Source organism: Arachis hypogaea, chromosome 2, assembly GCF_003086295.3.
Source record: "Arachis hypogaea cultivar Tifrunner chromosome 2, arahy.Tifrunner.gnm2.J5K5, whole genome shotgun sequence".
In the NCBI taxonomy this organism is placed as follows: domain Eukaryota; kingdom Viridiplantae; phylum Streptophyta; class Magnoliopsida; order Fabales; family Fabaceae; genus Arachis; species Arachis hypogaea.
This window is the reverse complement of record NC_092037.1, coordinates 36,011,551-36,028,255: the sequence shown is the minus strand read 5'-3', so window position 1 is coordinate 36,028,255 and position 16,705 is coordinate 36,011,551.

The following is a 16,705-nucleotide window of genomic DNA, read 5'->3' as shown; positions in this document are numbered from 1 at the left end:
TTAAAAGAATGTTGAAGATCTCAGGATTGGAGGAAACTAGATAACAAGTCTAGATCTCAAATCCTTCCTTGATCCAACAAGAACAATTGCAGAAGAAGTAAAAGAAAGCAAATTGCAGAAATTGCAGAAGAAGAAATGAACAGAAAGTAAAATTTAATTATGCAGAAAATTAAAGAAGAGATCTCAAGGTGAGATTGAAACAGAAGTTCTTCAATTCTTCACCCAAGATCCAAAGCAAGAAAAGTAAAGAGTGCTCAATAAGGAACCAGGAGGAAGAGAGATCAATTCTCCTTCCTAATTCTCTAAGAAATTCCAAAGTTCAAAATTAAAATGCAAGTAGAAAGGAAAATTCAAAAATAAAGTCTCGAGCTCCCCAATTACATAAAACTAGCTCCTATTTATACACTTTCTATTCTTGGATTTTGGGGTTTGGATGGGCTTTTGATTTGGTGAAGAAATGAATTAAATTGGATTTTTAATTCAATTTCAGCCCATGAAGGAAAATTGCTTCCAGGAGGCTGCCCTGCCCTTGTGGAGGGCAGGGCAGAACGTTGGTGCATGGTGCGGGAGTTTGGTGCAGCTTGGGTGCGTGTTGGTGCTGCCAGGGAGGAAAATTGGTGCTCCAGAATTGAGCTTAGTGCATAGGATGCTGCCCTGCCCTCGCGGAGGGCAGGGCAGAAAAAATTGGTGCTGCCAGGAGAGGATCGTGGTGCACGCTGGTGCTGCCAGGGAAGGATTTGGTGCGCCAGATTTGTGTGTGGTGCGCCAGGGTCATGTGCCAATCCAAATGCTGCCCTGCCCGCGCCAAGGGCAGGGAAGTGTTTCCAAAAGATGAAGTTCCAAGTTCGAAACTTGGTGGATGCACACGCTACTCCTTTTCCTTGGTTTATTTTTGCTTATTTTTGGCCCTTAAAGATGCCTTTCGTTCCTGCCTCAATTGGACGCCAAATATGGATTTCTATATATCGTTGGAAAGCTCTGAATGTCAGCTTTCCAACGCAACTGGAAGCACATCAATCGGACGTCTGTAGCTCAAGTTATAGCCCTTTGAAATAGGCATGGTCATGCTGTGAGCGCCCAGATTTTAACTTAGCCAAATTCTTGCTTCCAATCCTCAATGTGCATCACGATTCTGCCCTGCCCTTGGCAAGGGCAGGGCAGTGTGCGTGCTGGCTGCTTCCTTCCTTGATTTGGTCATGGGCAACGCTTTTAAAAGCGTGGCCTAAGGCTCCAAAGTGTACCCCAACTTCAAAGTGTACCCCAAAGCTCTTTTTTTCTCCTTTTTTTTGTGCTTCTTTGCTTCTTTTTCTTCTTATTTCCTACAAGATTTATAAAATTAAAAGATCAAGGAAATCTATCATTTAAGTACAAAAGCATTCAATATTTAAGCACAAATCATCAATTTCTTGTATGAAAAAGCATAGAAAATGGGTATATGATGACTTGTCATCAGAAAGCATAGTAAAATTTGCAAGAAATGTAAATCTACCAACTACCAATTGTAAGAAAAGTAAATCAACAACTCAAATCAACATTAAAAGGACATCAAACATTAAATTGCATTAAAAGAAATCAAGATCCAATAATTGTTCATAAACATAGAAGAGAGCAAAACAAGAAATTAACAAGAGAAAATAAGAAGATGAAGACAATAGAACACTAAAATCTTAGAGAATTAAGATCAAAACAAGAATTAAAAGAGAAAATTGAGAGTGATTAACCTAACTCTACCCTAATTTCTATCTTAAATCTAGAGAGAGGAGAGAGCCTCTCTCTCTAGAATTCTATCCTAAAACATGATGAAAAACTCAACTATGACTAAGTGTGTTGACTCCCCTTCGATCCTTGGCTCAAATAGCATCAGAAATAAGTTGGATTGGGCCCAAAATGAGCTGCAAAATCGTTGGGGGCGATTTCATTAAAGTGGGCCACGGACAGCATCGACGCGTCCGCGCAAAGTGCACATTCGCGCCCCTGAACGCGAAGCAACATATGGTAAAATTTATATCATTTCGAAGCCCCGGATGTTAGCTTTCCAACGCAACTAAAACCGCCTCATTTGGACCTCTGTAGCTCAAGTTATAGTCGATTGAGTGCCAGGAGGTCAGGCTTGACAGCTTTACGGTTCCTTCATTTCTTCATGAGTTCTCCCACTTTGTATGCTTTTCTCCTCACTTCTTCCATCCAATGCTTACCTTATGAACCTGAAATCACTTAACAAAAATATCAAGGCATCGAATGAAATTAAAGTGAATTAAAATCACCAATTTTTGGGCCTAAAAAGCATGTTTTTGCATTTAAGCCAAACCTAGGGAGAATTGCAAAACCATGCTATTTCATTGGCCAAAATAAGCACAAGATAAACCACAAAATTGGGGTTTATCAACGCCTCATGTAATTGGCCTCTTCCATCCTCTCTGGAAACTTATACCAACGTGCCACGCCTAAAGGTTGGCATGCCACGCCCATGATCTTGTCTTGTTCCAGTAGTTGGCGTGCCACGCCTCGGCCTTCAAGTGGCACGCCATAGTGACATGCTCGGATTGGCGTGCCACGCCTTTGACACCAAGTGGCACGCACAATCCTTGCTTATGTTATCTTGTGCATTGGCGTGCCACGCCTGGTTGCTCAAGTGGCACGCCTAAGTGAGGTTGAGAGGTTGGCGTGCCATGCTTTCGACTTCAAGTGGCATGCCCAGTCTTTAATTGCCTTCAGCCCCTTCTCTGGATCATTGTACCAGCATGCCACGCCATGCTGCTCAAGTGGCACGCCCATGTATTTGTGCACTCTTCAAGCTTGGTGTGCCATGCCTGGGTCTTCAAGTGGCACGCCATAGTGGAGGTTCTTCTTGAGATGGTGAGTTGCCGTGCCACGCCCCTTTGCTCAAGTAGGATGCCCATAGTAGTTGATGGGTCAGGCATGCCACGCCCACCTGGCGTGCCACGCCCCTTTTGTGTCCTCCATTTTGCTCTCTGGAATTTTGTACTAGCGTGCCACGCCCAGTCCCTGGCGTGCCACGCCAGTGCATTTTTGCGGCGTTTGGTCCAAGTGGCACGCCAATTTCACACGCCCAGCTTCTTGTTTGTCTTCTTACGATAATATTCATCAAATAATGCATGAATTATACCGAGCAAATGAGATTTGTGCTCTTTTATGGTCTTCTTTATGCAATAAAGAAGGGTAGATGATGCAAGTCATCACAACACCAAACTTAAGCTTTGCTTGTCCCAAGCAAATAAATGTGAGTAAACTTTTATATCTTGAGGCCTTGGCTTCGAATGATTGTAATACAACTAAGAGTAAAAATAAGTGTCTAACACATTTATGAATGTTTTAGTTGTCATAGAAAGCTCTTGGATCCTTGAGGGTTCCCTCAGGTATAGGCTTTAGGGGTCCTTTCTATTGATTGTCACCTTGAAGTAGTAAAGGTTGTTTTGCTTTCTTGACCACGACTCTAAGTGTTTTGTCTCAAGACAACCCTTTAATTAGGCTTTCAATTAGCACTCCCAAACCAGTTGGTTTTAGGGTACTGGGTGTTGAGACACCCCCAAGAATTTACTTGCCCAGGTCTCTTCTTGACACATCTTCACCACAAGCATCTACTAGGATCATTAATTCTTTTTTAGCTTTTAAATGTTTCTTTTTCTATCCCAGTAGTTGATGCTCAGAGCCTTGGGTCTTTATTGCTTACTACCTCTTGGTTCTATGGATATTCAAGGAACACCCTTTAGTCTTCCCTTGTTATACCTTCTAGGACTAGTTGCTCCCCATGACTCAAATTTTTTTAGTTCATCCAAGGTTCTACACTTAGTTTCTTGTTTCTTAGTTTGTTTGATGATCCCTCTTAGCCTTGGTCTCTCTTATTGTTTTTGCACAACTCACAATAACTCTTATGGAGACAAGCTCTACTTTTATTTAAGTTGAAATGAAGACTTGAAACACATGACATTTTCTTTCTTGTAAAAAAAGCATAAAGACTTCAACCAGGAATTAAAACTAAGCATCAAACATAAACTATCTGATGGTGTTTTTGTGGAAAAATGAATTTCCAACACACAAATCCAACCGGCAAGTATACCGGGTCGCATCAAGTAGTAATAACTCACTTAGAGTGAGGTCGATCCCACAGGGATTGATGGATCAAGCAACTTTAGTGGGTGATTAGTTTAGTCAAGCTAACATTGAAGTGAATTTGGATGAAGTGTAACCAACAGAAAGTAAATGGCAAGGAAAATTAAAGTGCAGAAAGTAAAATTGCAAGTAACTTAAATGACAATAAATGTAAATTGCATCAAATGTAAAGGGGGCTGGGGTGCTAGCAATTAAATGAAAGCAGTAGATCCAAGCTTAGAACAATTGCAAGGAAATTAAATCGCAGGAAAAGTAAATTCAAGGTCACAGTAGCTTAAATGTAAATTGCAGAAGAACACAAGTGCAGGAAATTAAATTGGGAGCAATGAGATGCAACAAAGAGACATAGATCATTTTTCAAGTCTCAAAGTGGAACTAACAATTTCAATGAAACAGTAAAAACAGAAGGAAAGCCAAGAGCTCAATTGCTCACTTGACCAAAACAGAAACAAAATTCAACTCAATTGTGAAACTCAGAAAAGAAATTCAAGATCTCAGGGAATCAATGAGACTAGAGAACAAGTCTAGATCTCAAGCCCTTCCTTGATCAATTCAGAAAGCAATTTGCAGAAGAAAGAAAAAAAATGAATTGCAGAATTAAAGAGAAGATGAAGTAGTATGTGAATTTCAATTATGCAGAAAAAGTAAACAAGAGATCTCAAGATGAGAATGAAACAGAATTCCTCCAATCTCACTCAAGATTCAAAACAGATAAGAAAACTAAAGGAGAGAGCTATCTATTCCTAATGGAGCCGGCCTCCTTTCAAAGATGGAAATGATGCCTTATATAGGCTTTACAAAATAAAATGAAAATGAAATTAAAACAAATTACAAAAATGAAAATCCTAAATTACTTGATCCATGTGCCTTTGAGTGATGATTTGGGCTTTGCTTGCTTTGGATTTGAGGAGAAATGGGTTTGGTTGGCCTTGATTCAATTTGGAGAGGAATTGAATTTAAATGAAAATTTGGTTGAATTTTGGCCCATGTTGCTCCCAGGAGGCTGCCCTGCCCTTGTGGAGGGCAGGGCAGAAAATTGGTGCATGGTGGTGCGTCCTTGGTGCGTGAGATGCTGCCCTGCCCGCGCCAAGGGCAGGGCAGGAAAAGTTGGTGCGCCAGAAATTCCTTGGTGCTGCCAGAATCAGGAATTGGTGCGCCAGAATTGAAAATTGGTGCGCCAGAATTGAGCTTGGTGCATAGGATGCTGCCCTGCCCTCGCAGAGGGCAGGGCAGGAAATTTTGGTGCTGCCAGGATTGAGGTTGGTGCGCCAGATGCTGCCAGGGACGTGCCATGGTGCGCCAGATGCTGCGAGAATGTGCCATGGTGCGCCAGATTTGTGCACCAACCCAAATGCTGCCCTGCCCTCGCGGAGGGCAGGGCAGTGTTTTCACTTTGATGTCCCAAGTTCGAACCATGGCCGAAACACACGCTACTTAATTTCCTTGGCTTTCTTGGCACCAAAGTAAGGCCTAGTTTCTTGCTTTCTCATGGCCCTTAAAGATGCCTTTTGTTCCTGCCTCAATTGTGCGCCAAATATGGATTGCTATATATCGTTGGAAAGCTCTGAATGTCAGCTTTCCAACGCAACTGGAAGAACATCAATTGGACGTCTGTAACTCAAGTTATAGCCCTTTGAAGTAGGCATGGTCATGCTGTGTGCGGCCAGATTTTAACTTAGCGAAAATTCTTGCTTCCAACCACACTTTGCATCACGATTCTGCCCTGCCCTTGGCAAGGGCAGGATCGTGTGCGTGCTGGCTGCTTCCTTTCTTGATTTGGTCATGGGCCACGCTTTTAAAAGCGTGGCCTAAGGCTCCAAAGTGTACCCAACTTCAAAATGTACCCCAAAGCTCTTTTTTTCTCCTTTTTTTGTGCTTCTTTGCTTCTTTTTCTTCTTATTTCCTACAAGATTTATAAAATTAAAAGATCAAGAAAATATATCATTTAAGCACAAAAGCATTCAATATTTAAGCACAAATCATCAATTTCTTGTATGAAAAAGCATAGAAAATGGGTATATGATGACTTGTCATCACTATCCTAGCATGATTATTCAAGAAGTAAATAAAGCAAAAGCTTAAACAGAATTCAGAAATTGGAAAGTTTCAACCATGGGACTCAACAACCTTGAACAGCTTCATCTTTAGTTCATTGGCCCCTTCCCCTTGTCCTTCTTCTTGGGAGGGGATGAGTCACCTTCATCTGGCTTGGAGGAACCTTCTTGAGCTTTGGTATCCTTGAGCTTCCAAAATCCTAGCCTCCTCATGTAACTCCTTTCATCTTCCTTATGTTTGGCTAGGATTTTCTCTTGTCTTGCACTTAGCTCTTCCATCCCTTGCATCAAGGTTGGGTATCCTGGGTTTAGAGCGGCTACAACGTTACACAAGTGATTCAACTTTGCTTGTGTGTTGATGTCATACTGGCTCCTGGGTATGGTCCTGGCATCATAGAGATGTCTGAATTCGGCCAAGTTCCTCTGTTGCCACTTGCCTTGCTCTCCTATTTTGTCCAGTGCGCTTCGCACCTCTTCCCAGTCAAATTGTTCTTGCTTCTCCTTCCTCATATGCTCCCAATTCTCTTGGAGTTGTTGAATGTTTTGGTTGACTTGGCTCTATTGTTGTTGCTGAGCCTCCTTGAATTGGTTGACATCTTCCCTTATGTGGTGTAGGTCTCCCTTCTCTTGCAATTGCTCCCTATTGAATCCCTCTGGAAATTGCTGATATTTATAGTGTGGTGGTAGTTAAAGTGCTAGAAAGTGAGGTTGCTCTTCTGCCTCTCCCTCTTCTTCTTGTTGTTGTGGTTCATGAGCATGAGCTCTTTGCTCTCTAGCCCTGTTGAGTGGGTGGACAACTACCACTTTGGCCATCTTTTTGGCAGTTATGAACTTGTCTTGCTTCACAAGAACTTCATCAATGATCTTTTCAGCTCCAGCCTCATCACATAGCCTCTGTATAATGCTAAGGAAAGCCAACCTTGTGTTGTCACTGGTGCTTTTCAGCACTTTGTTGATGTTGTTGTCGATCATCTCCCCCACGTTGATGTTTTCTCCTCTCATGATGTTGTAGATGAGCATAGCTCTCTCCTTGGTCACCTCTGAAGTGTTGGATGTGGGGATTAGGGACTTCCTCACAAATTCTAGCCACCCTCTAGCTTGGGAGCTCAAATCTCTTCTCTTCATACAGATTTCACTTAGAATCTCCTTAAACCCAGGGTCTTACTGCTTCATTCTCTCTTCATAGCTCCGAGTGGAGCTTGTCCTCTTCACCATTAGCATTCTCTCTATGCTAGAAGGGCTGTAGTCAATGGACTTCCCCCTTACATAGCTAATGTAGCCATATTGTTTTCCTGGTTGAGGTATTGCGTTGGCATAGAACTCCCTCACCAAGTTATCCACCACTTTCTTGGTGGGTTGCATAGAAGTGACCAACCCCTCTATTCAATCTCAATGTTGATTTTAATGTGCTCATTCCTCCCTAGTTGAAACCCAACTTCTGGAATGATTTCCCTCTCACTCACCCAACCATAAAATTGATTTTGGTTGAATACGGAGAGGAACTTGTAGTCATTAAAAGAGCTTGAGGATCCATAGGTTGGTTCCTTGGTTTTTCTTTTCTTTGAGGCTGAGCTTTTTGGTGGTGCCATTAGGTTAGGATAGTGTAAAAAAATGGGGTTAAAAGAAAGAGAAGGCAAAACAAAGTTTTGCTCCAACACCAAACTTAGGACTTGATTGTCTGAATCAAGAAAAAGAAGAAAGTAGGGGATAATAGAAGATGAAAAGAGAAGCGAAGGTGAGTGGTGTAGGGGTTGTTGAAGTGGGAGAGGAGATGGGGAGTGAAGCTTTTATAATGGGTGAATGATGTGGTTTGAATGTGGGAAATAAAAGGGATTAAATATTTTCCCGCTTTGGGAAGTGGCGCCTAGCGTGGGAAGAGGCGCCAACTCTTTTCTCACAGTGTTTTCTGCGTGTGTTGAGTTCCAAAGTGCAAGTACACTTTGACTTCCTTGTTTTGTGAGTTGTTTACCATGTAGGCCCATCTGCTCTCCTAAAATTGAAACTGAACCCATTAGTGATGACAAAAGAACCCCTTCACATTCCTTCTCATCAAAAATAAATTGGATTGCAACTGGTGGGTGTCCCTTGGGACACCTATTCCGAGGGTTACCTGAAATTGTAGGTCGATCTCGGACGAGGTCTTCTGTGCTGGCCGAAACCGATGTGTCCGGCTGGTGAATAGCGGCCGAAGCTGGTGCGTCCGACTTGTTAGACTGAATGTGCTGCTGATCCTTTGTCACCGAAGGGTGCGGGGTACCTGCAAGGGACTCCAATGCTTAAGTTAGTAAGGGTATTAAGCAGGTTTTGTAAAATCAGAGTATGAGTTATACCTGGGTGCTCCAGTGTATTTATAATGGTGAGATGTGGCCTTCTGTGGATAAGATAAGTTAGTTATCTTATCTTATCTTTTATCTTTAAGTGAGGTCATCTTATCTTTAAGGGAACCGCCCTTCTCGCTGTAGGCTTGGGCCGCTTTAGGATTTGGGATGTGTTTCTCTATTTGGGACCTTCCTTGGGCTTTCGTAGGGACTTGATCGAGATCTTTGGGAAGAGGTCGGGTTGTCTTGACCTGAAGAGGTCGGTCGCCTTGTCTGTCGAACATCCCGGGTCGGTCATCTTGACCCAGGGTATGAACAGTGCCGCTGCTTGAGCTCGGTCTTCTTTTTTGAGGTCGAGTCTTTGACTTTGGTCCTTCTTTGGTGAAGCCGAACTCAAGCATTTTGTCGATTCCTTTGTAGTTGCTTTTGAATGTAGAACGTTTCCTCTAAAAGACATGTGCTTTTATATCGGCACTTTTTTTGGGAACGTGCGAGGGTTTAATGCTTTCTTTAATTTTGAGCATTAATTGCCCCGTTTTCCCTAGGCTCTTTACTTTGATTTTGAAACACCCAGAAAATGGTTTCTCTCCTTTTATTTTCCTTGTAACCTCCACTTCTCTCTTCGCTCTCCATCTTTCGCTTGCATTTCATCTTCCTGGCGTTAGTGGCGTCGCTCGGCGGTTTCCTAGGCAACTTTCGTTTCTGCCCCTTTTTCGAAGTTTCTTCTGTCTCTAGGTTAGCCCCTTTTCATGCTTTCTCTTTGATTGTGGTTTTGTGAAGAGGTTTCGGTTTTGATCCTCTCTTTTTGACAAAGTTTGGATCTTTCTGTTTTCTTTGAGCCCTAGATTTGTTGAAATGTGCTTTCTGAGAGTTTCTCTATTTTCTGCATGATCCTTTTTGCCTTTGTTAGGTGCCTCTAAGGCTTTGCATGTTTTCATTGTTTCTGTTCTTGGTACTGCTTGTCCGTGTCTGTTCCTCGTTTATTTGAAGGTTGCTTTTTTCTGCTCTTTAATAAGGTTGCATCTTTTAATGGTCTCTACTTGGCGGGCTTTTTGCTGAAAAAGTGCTACTGTTTTGGATTCTTTTTGAGAAATGATGGGATGTTGACTTCACACTATTTTTCTGGGAACCTTGCCTTGTTATTGCCTCCAAAGGATGCCCCAGGACTTTGGTTTGAGTCTTGGGGTTTTCCTTTTCTTGCTTTTCATTGCCTGAGAAGTATTTAACCGAGTTGTTTTCTCCTTTGTCCGAGATGTTTGTAGTAACCTCATTTTCCTTTCTTACTTGTAGGGTTAGTTGGCCTCATGTCTTCTTGCAATTTATAGAGATGTCATCCAGAGTTCCCGAGGGGATGTCTAATTGGCTGGACTCCCTTGTTTTGTTGTGTGTTTCTGTTGTGGATGCTGAGTTTTGCACAGAACTGAGGAAGCGCCATAGAATTTATGGTAACAATGCCCGTGAGGAGGATTACGAGCTTGTTGCCCCTGATTCTGACGAGAGAATTTGCTTTCCGACTTCTATTGAGGGAGAGCGTCCCTTCTTTTATGCTTACGAATACTTTTTTAGTCAGTTGAACGTTTCTTTTCCTTTTACTACTTTTGAAACTGACCTGTTGTGGTCGTGTAACATTGCTCCATCCCAGCTTCACCCGAATTCCTGGGGTTTTATTAAAATTTTCCAACTTCTCTGTCGTGAACTAGATGTAACACCTTCCCATACTCTTTTTCTTTACTTGTTTGTTTCCGCCAAGCCTGGCGGTTCTTCAAAAAAGAAAGCTTCTTCGGTTTCTTTCCGGTCCGCCCAGGGCGATAAAGTATTTGCGATGTATGATGAGTCCTTTAAGGACTTCAAGAACTACTTCTTTAAAGTTCGAGCTGTTGAGGGGGCCCGCCCCTTTTTTCTTGATGAAAATGACGAGCCTGCTTTTCCTATAGAGTGGCAAAAGAATGTAAGAGTGCCACGTTACACATGGGAAATGCTTAGTGAGGTTGAGCGGGCCTTTGTAGTTGTTCTTGAAGATTTGTGGGGGAAGCCTCCCCATCTGGATACGAAGAGATTTTTGAGTGATCCATCTTTGGTTCGGGCTGCTTTGGTTACTGTCTGCTTTATTTTTATACTTACTTCCGAGCTTTTTCTTCTCCTATGTTGTAACTTGTCTTTTGTGGTTGATTTTGTGTTTTTCAGAGATGTCGAAAAATAATGATTCTATGAAGGCCTTCAAGAAGGCGAAGAAGGCGACTGCTGCTTTAAACATTTCGACCAAGGCGGCCAGAGAGGGATCTTCCCAGGTTCCATTTAAACCTCTTGTACCTAGTTCCCCCGGGCCGAGGAAAGCAATTCCTATTCCTCGGGTTCGTCTGGTCGATCCTCCACAATCTTCTGCTGCAGCTCCTGGTGCCCCTCCTAATAAGAAGCAAAAAACATCCGAGCCCTTCAACCTGGATGCCCCAGATTTTGATGCTATCGAGTTTGTTGACCAGCAAATTGCCCCCTATGGTGGGCTTTCCATGGATGACGTTTCTCTTCTTCAGCATCTGGATTTCATCACCAAAAGTAGTGTGAGGATGGCTCATATGGGTGCGGTTATATTCCGAACAGTTCAGGGGATTCCAATTCATGCCACAAAATCCTTCATGGAAGAGGCCTAGTCAGAATTTGATCGAATCAAGGGTCTGAAGGAGGAGTTGGAGGTGAAGTTGGCGAAGGTGGAGAAGGAGTTGGAGGGTGAGAAGGCCAGTTTTATTGCCTTGGTTGCATCTTTGAAGCTGGCCGAGGACATGGCATTGAAACATAAGGATAGCTATGTCTCGGCTTATAGGGAATTGATGCATCCTCGGGAGGATTTGGAAACCGCTCGGGTTAATTATGGTGAGCTTCAGGGTCACCTTGTGGGTAGCGTAACTGCTGCCTCCGAGAACCTGATGGAGCAGTTCCGGGTTGTTGCTCCTAATGCCGACTTGACTCTCATCAGCCTGGACAATGTCGTGAGGGATGGTAAGATTGTCCCTGATGACCAAGATGATGATGAGACTGATCCTCCCCCAGTGCCTTCTCTTAAGGTGTCGACCTCCTCTGTTCCTCCCGTTACATCTGATCCGGGTTGCCAGATTCTGAATCGGGATGATGGAACAGTAGATGCTGTGCCCCTTCAGACTCGTCCTCCCTCTCCTTGTCCTGACGCTGCCAAGAAGGCTCCTGATGTTTGCTGATCTCTTTCTGGATGTGTAGTTGGCCCGGCTTGTGGGCTTTTTAAAACTTTTTAATTGCTGACATTTCCTAGTTGCTTGTTTAGCAACTTTTTATTTTGAAAAACAAAAGGTAGCTTGCTATCCCTTCACAGTAGGTTTTGGTGGCCTTCCGGGGCCTTATAACTTTTGTGGAGAAATAGAGGTAGTTTTTGACTTGGCATCTTTTCAGTTTTCTACTGATGTTTGAAATCTTGTATCTCAACCTCCTCGGATTGCTTTGTTTTATTGTTTATAGCTTGGATCCTTTGAGGTTATGACTTATGGGTCCAACTTGTTTCTTGGTGGATCTTTTGCGCTGATCCCCCTTTAAGTTATTTCGGTAATCCTCTTTCTTGGACCTTTTTCAGGTCTCTTTCGGGGATTACTTTGATAACTTTTTCAGGTCTCTTTCGGGGATTACTTTGATAACTTTTTCAGGTCTCTTTCGGGGATTACTTTGACTTATGGGTCCAACACTTTTTATAACTTATTTGTAGGAGATCGATTTCGTTGGGTCGATCTCTTTCTAGGTTATTTCTGTAATCCTCTTTTTTTGGACCTTTGTCAGGTCTCTTTCAGGGATTACTTTGATAACTTTTTAGTGGTAGGAGTCCGACTTGGCTATGTCGGTCTCCTTTAAGTTATTTTTTGTAGTCCTCTTTCTTGGATCTTTGTCAGATCTCTTTCAGGGACTACTTGTATAAATTTTTAGTGGTAGGAGTCCGACTTGGTTATGTCAGTCTCCTTTAAGTTATTTTTTGTAGTCCTCTTTCTTGGATCTTTGTCAGATCTCTTTCAGGGACTACTTGTATAACATTTTAGTGCTAGGAGTCCGACTTGGTTATGTCGGTCTCCTTTAAGTTATTTTTTGTAGTCCTCTTTCTTGGATCTTTGTCAGATCTCTTTCAGGGACTACTTGTATAACTTTTTAGTGCTAGGAGTCCGACTTGGTTATGTCGGTCTCCTTTAAGTTATTTTTTGTAGTCCTCTTTCTTGGATCTTTGTCAGATCTCTTTCAGGGACTACTTGTATAACCTTTTGTTTTGGGCTGACTTTGTTATGTCAGGCCCTTCGAAGTTAAAGTAATCCTCTTTAATAGGGTTGGCTAGACCTCTTTCTAGGGTTTACTTATAACTTGGGTTGACTTGGTCCGACTTGTGAGCGTCAGCCAGCCTTTAAGTTATTATTTTAGCTATCCATAAGACCTCGTCAGGTTCTTTTTTGGATTGCTTTCGATAACTTCTTACATTATTTTGTGTTCACCTTTGCCAATTTGTAGAAAGTGGTTGGCATCTTTAGATCGTCCTTTGGGTGAATCGCGTTTTCACCTTTATCGGACGATTTATCTTTATCGTGGTCGTGCAGTGAAATTGTTTTTCACTTTCTGCCGACCTGTCGCTTTATAACTGGACGATGAATACCTCAGATTAATGCATCTTGGATTCTTTGTAGAATATCTTCTTAGGTTGCAGGCGTGCCATGATCTAGGAAGCTCTCGTTCCTCGAGTTCGGATAGTCGGTAGTAGCCCTTCCCAAGTACTTCTATGACTCGGTAGGGTCCTTTCCAGTTTGCTGCCAGCTTTCCTTCTCCAGGCCGAGTTGTTCCAATGTTGTTTCGGATTAAGATGAGATCGTTCTCAGCGAAACTTCTTGGCACTACCCTTTGATTATATCTGGAAGCCATTCGACGTTTTAGAGCTTCTTCTCTAATCCGAGCTCTTTCCTGGATTTCAGGTAGTAGGTCGAGTTCTTCCCTCTGAAGTTGGAAGTTTGCTCCCTCATTATAATGGACTACTCTATGCGATCCTTCTTCAATTTCTACTGGAATCATTGCCTCCATTCCGTATGCTAATCGGAAAGGGGATTCCTTTGTGGTGGAATGTGGCGTCGTTCGATATGCCCATAGAACCTATGGAAGCTCCTCTGCCCAGGCTCCCTTTGCATCTTGCAGTCTTCGTTTTAACCCTGCCAATATGACTTTGTTGGCGGCTTTGGCCTGTTCATTGGCTTGTGGATGTTCGACAAAGGTGTACTGGTGCTTTATATTCAAGTCGGCTACTAATTTTCTGAAGCATGCGTCTATGAATTGGGTGCCATTGTCTGTGGTTATAGAATATGGAACCCCGAACCTTGTGACAATGTTTCTATATAAGAATTTCCGGCTTCTCTGAGCGGTGGCATTGGCTAGGGGCTCTGCCTCGATCCACTTTGTAAAGTAATCTACCCCTACTATGAGGAATTTAACTTGTCCTGATCCCTGTGGGAAGGGGCCGAGAAAATCGAGTCCCCATTTTGCAAACGGCCAAGGCGAGGTCATGCTAATGAGCTCTTTTGGCGGGGCGATGTGAACGTTGGCATGTTTCTTACATGGTGGACATGTCTTTACAAATTCTGTAGCTTCTTTCTATAGAGTTGGCCAATAAAATCCCGCCCGGAGTACTTTTTTAGCGAGAGCTCGTGCTCCGAGATGATTGCCACAAATACTGCCGTGTATTTCTTCTAGCACTTCCCTTGTGTTGGAGGTCGGCACGCATTTTAGTAAAGGTGTTGAGATTCCTCTTTTGTATAGGATGTTGTTTATGATGGTGTAGTACTTGTGCCTCCCTTTTTAACCTCTTTGCCTCCTTTTCCTCTGTGGGGAGCATTCCTGTTTTGAGGTAGTTGATTATGGGGGTCATCCATCCTTGGTCTTGACTTGTTATAGTCAGGACTTTTTCTTCTTCCGAGATTGACGGGTTTTGCAACATTTCCTGGATGAGGCTCCTATTGTTGCCCCCTGGTTTGGTGCTGGCTAGTTTTAAGAGTGCATCAGCTCGGGCATTTTGTTCGCGGGGTGTGTGGCAGATTTTATACTCCCCGATTTGTCCGAGTTGTTCCTTGGTTTTATCCAAATATTTTTTCATGGTGGGATCTTTGGCTTGGTAGCTCCCTGTTATTTGTGATTTGACCACTTGTGAATCGCTGTAAATGTTGAGTTTTTGATCTCTGACCTCTTTAGTCAGCTTTAAACCGGCTAATAATGCTTCATATTCTGCCTGGTTATTTGAGGCCGGGAACCCGAACTTGAGGGAGAGCTCAACTTGGGTTCCTTGGTCGCTTTCTATTATCACGCCTGTGCCACTTCCAGTTTTATTTGAAGAACCGTCCACGTAAAGATTCCATTCTGTGGGGGGTTCTAGAGCATATGTGAATTCTGCGATAAAGTGGCCAAATACTGTGATTTGATGGCCGTCCGAGCTTTATATTGGAGGTCAAACTCTGACAACTCGACTGCCCATTGTAGAATTCTGCCTGCCAGATCTGTTTTCTGCAGTATTCCTTTTATGGGCTGGTTAGTTCAAACCTTAATGGTGTGCGCCTGGAAGTACGGGCGGAGTCGTCAAGATGTTAGAATGAGGGTATAGGCAAATTTTTCTATTTTCTGGTAGTTCAGCTCGGATCCCTGTAGCACTTTGCTAATGAAGTAGACGGGTTTTTGCCCATTTTTGTCTTCTCTGACTAGTGCTGAGGCTATTGCCTGACTTCCTACTGCGAGATATAATATGAGCGGTTCTCTTTCTCGTGGTCGAGATAGGATAGGTGGCCGTCCTAAGAACTCCTTGAAGTCTTGGAAGGCTTGCTCACATTCTGTCGTCCATTCGAACTGTTTTCCCTTTCTTATTGTAACATAGAAGGGGAGAGATCTTATCGCAGCTCCTGCTAAGAATCGGGATAGGGCGGCCAACCTCCCATTGAGTTGTTGTACTTCTTTGACACAGGTTGGGCTCTTCATGTTGAGTATGGCTTGACATTTGTCTGGATTTGCTTCAATTCCCCTTTGTGTGAGCATGAAGCCTAAGAATTTGCTTGCTTCTACTGCGAAGGCGCATTTTGTGGGATTAAGCTGCATGTTGTGCTTCCTTATAATGTAAAACACTTGAGTCAGGTCGGATAATAATGTATCTTCGCTTTGTGTCTTTATCAACATGTCGTCCACATAAACTTCCATGATTTTTCCGATGTGATCTGAGAAGACTTTATTCATTAGCCTTTGATAAGTAGCTCCTGCGTTCTTAAGACCGAAAGGCATCACGATGTAGCAGTAGCTTGCTTTCAGTGTTAGGAACGAGGTCTTTTCTTGATCTGGTGGATACATGGGGATTTGATTGTATCCCGCGTATGCATCCATAAACGAGAGATATCTGTATCCAGAGGAAGCATCTACTAGAGCGTCAATACCTGGGAGTGGGTATGGAAAGCCTTATTGAGATCGGTGTAATCGGTGTACATTCGCCACTTCCCATTTCATTTTTTTTACCAAGACAACGTTGGCTAGCCATAGTGGGTATTTGACTTCTCTTATGAATCCGGCTTCCAGTAGTGCCTGTACTTGCTCGTCCACAGCTTGGGATCGCTCTGGCCCAAGTTTTCTTCGTCTCTGCTGCACCGGTCGAGATCCTGGATAAACTGCCAACTTATGACACATTAGCTTAGGGTCTATGCCTGGCATGTATGCGGTTTCCACGCGAAGAGATTGACGTTATCTCGCAAGAATTGTATTAGTAATTCTTTTAAATCTCCTTTTAGGATTGTGCCGATATTGGTTGTTTTTTCTGATGTATCCCCGATCTGGCTGGGGACGAAGTTCTTCTCGTCAGTGAACTCCGCCCAGCTCGATTGTGTGAAACTCTTCTCCTTTGCCTCTGAGGTTTAGGCTTTCGTTATAACAGCGACGTGCCATCTTCTGGTCTGATTTTATCGTGCCTATCCCTTTTGGGGTTGGGAACTTCATACATAGGTGTGAGGTCGAGACTATTGCGCCGAGTTGATTGAGTGTTGTCCGTCCTATGAGAGCGTTGTAAGCTGAACTTACATCGACTATGATGTAGTCTATTTTGAGGGTCCTGGATTGGTCCCTTTTTCCGAAGGTTGTATGTAGTGGTATGTATCCGAGTGGTCGAACCGGGGTATCTCCTAGCCCAAACAGGCTGTTTGG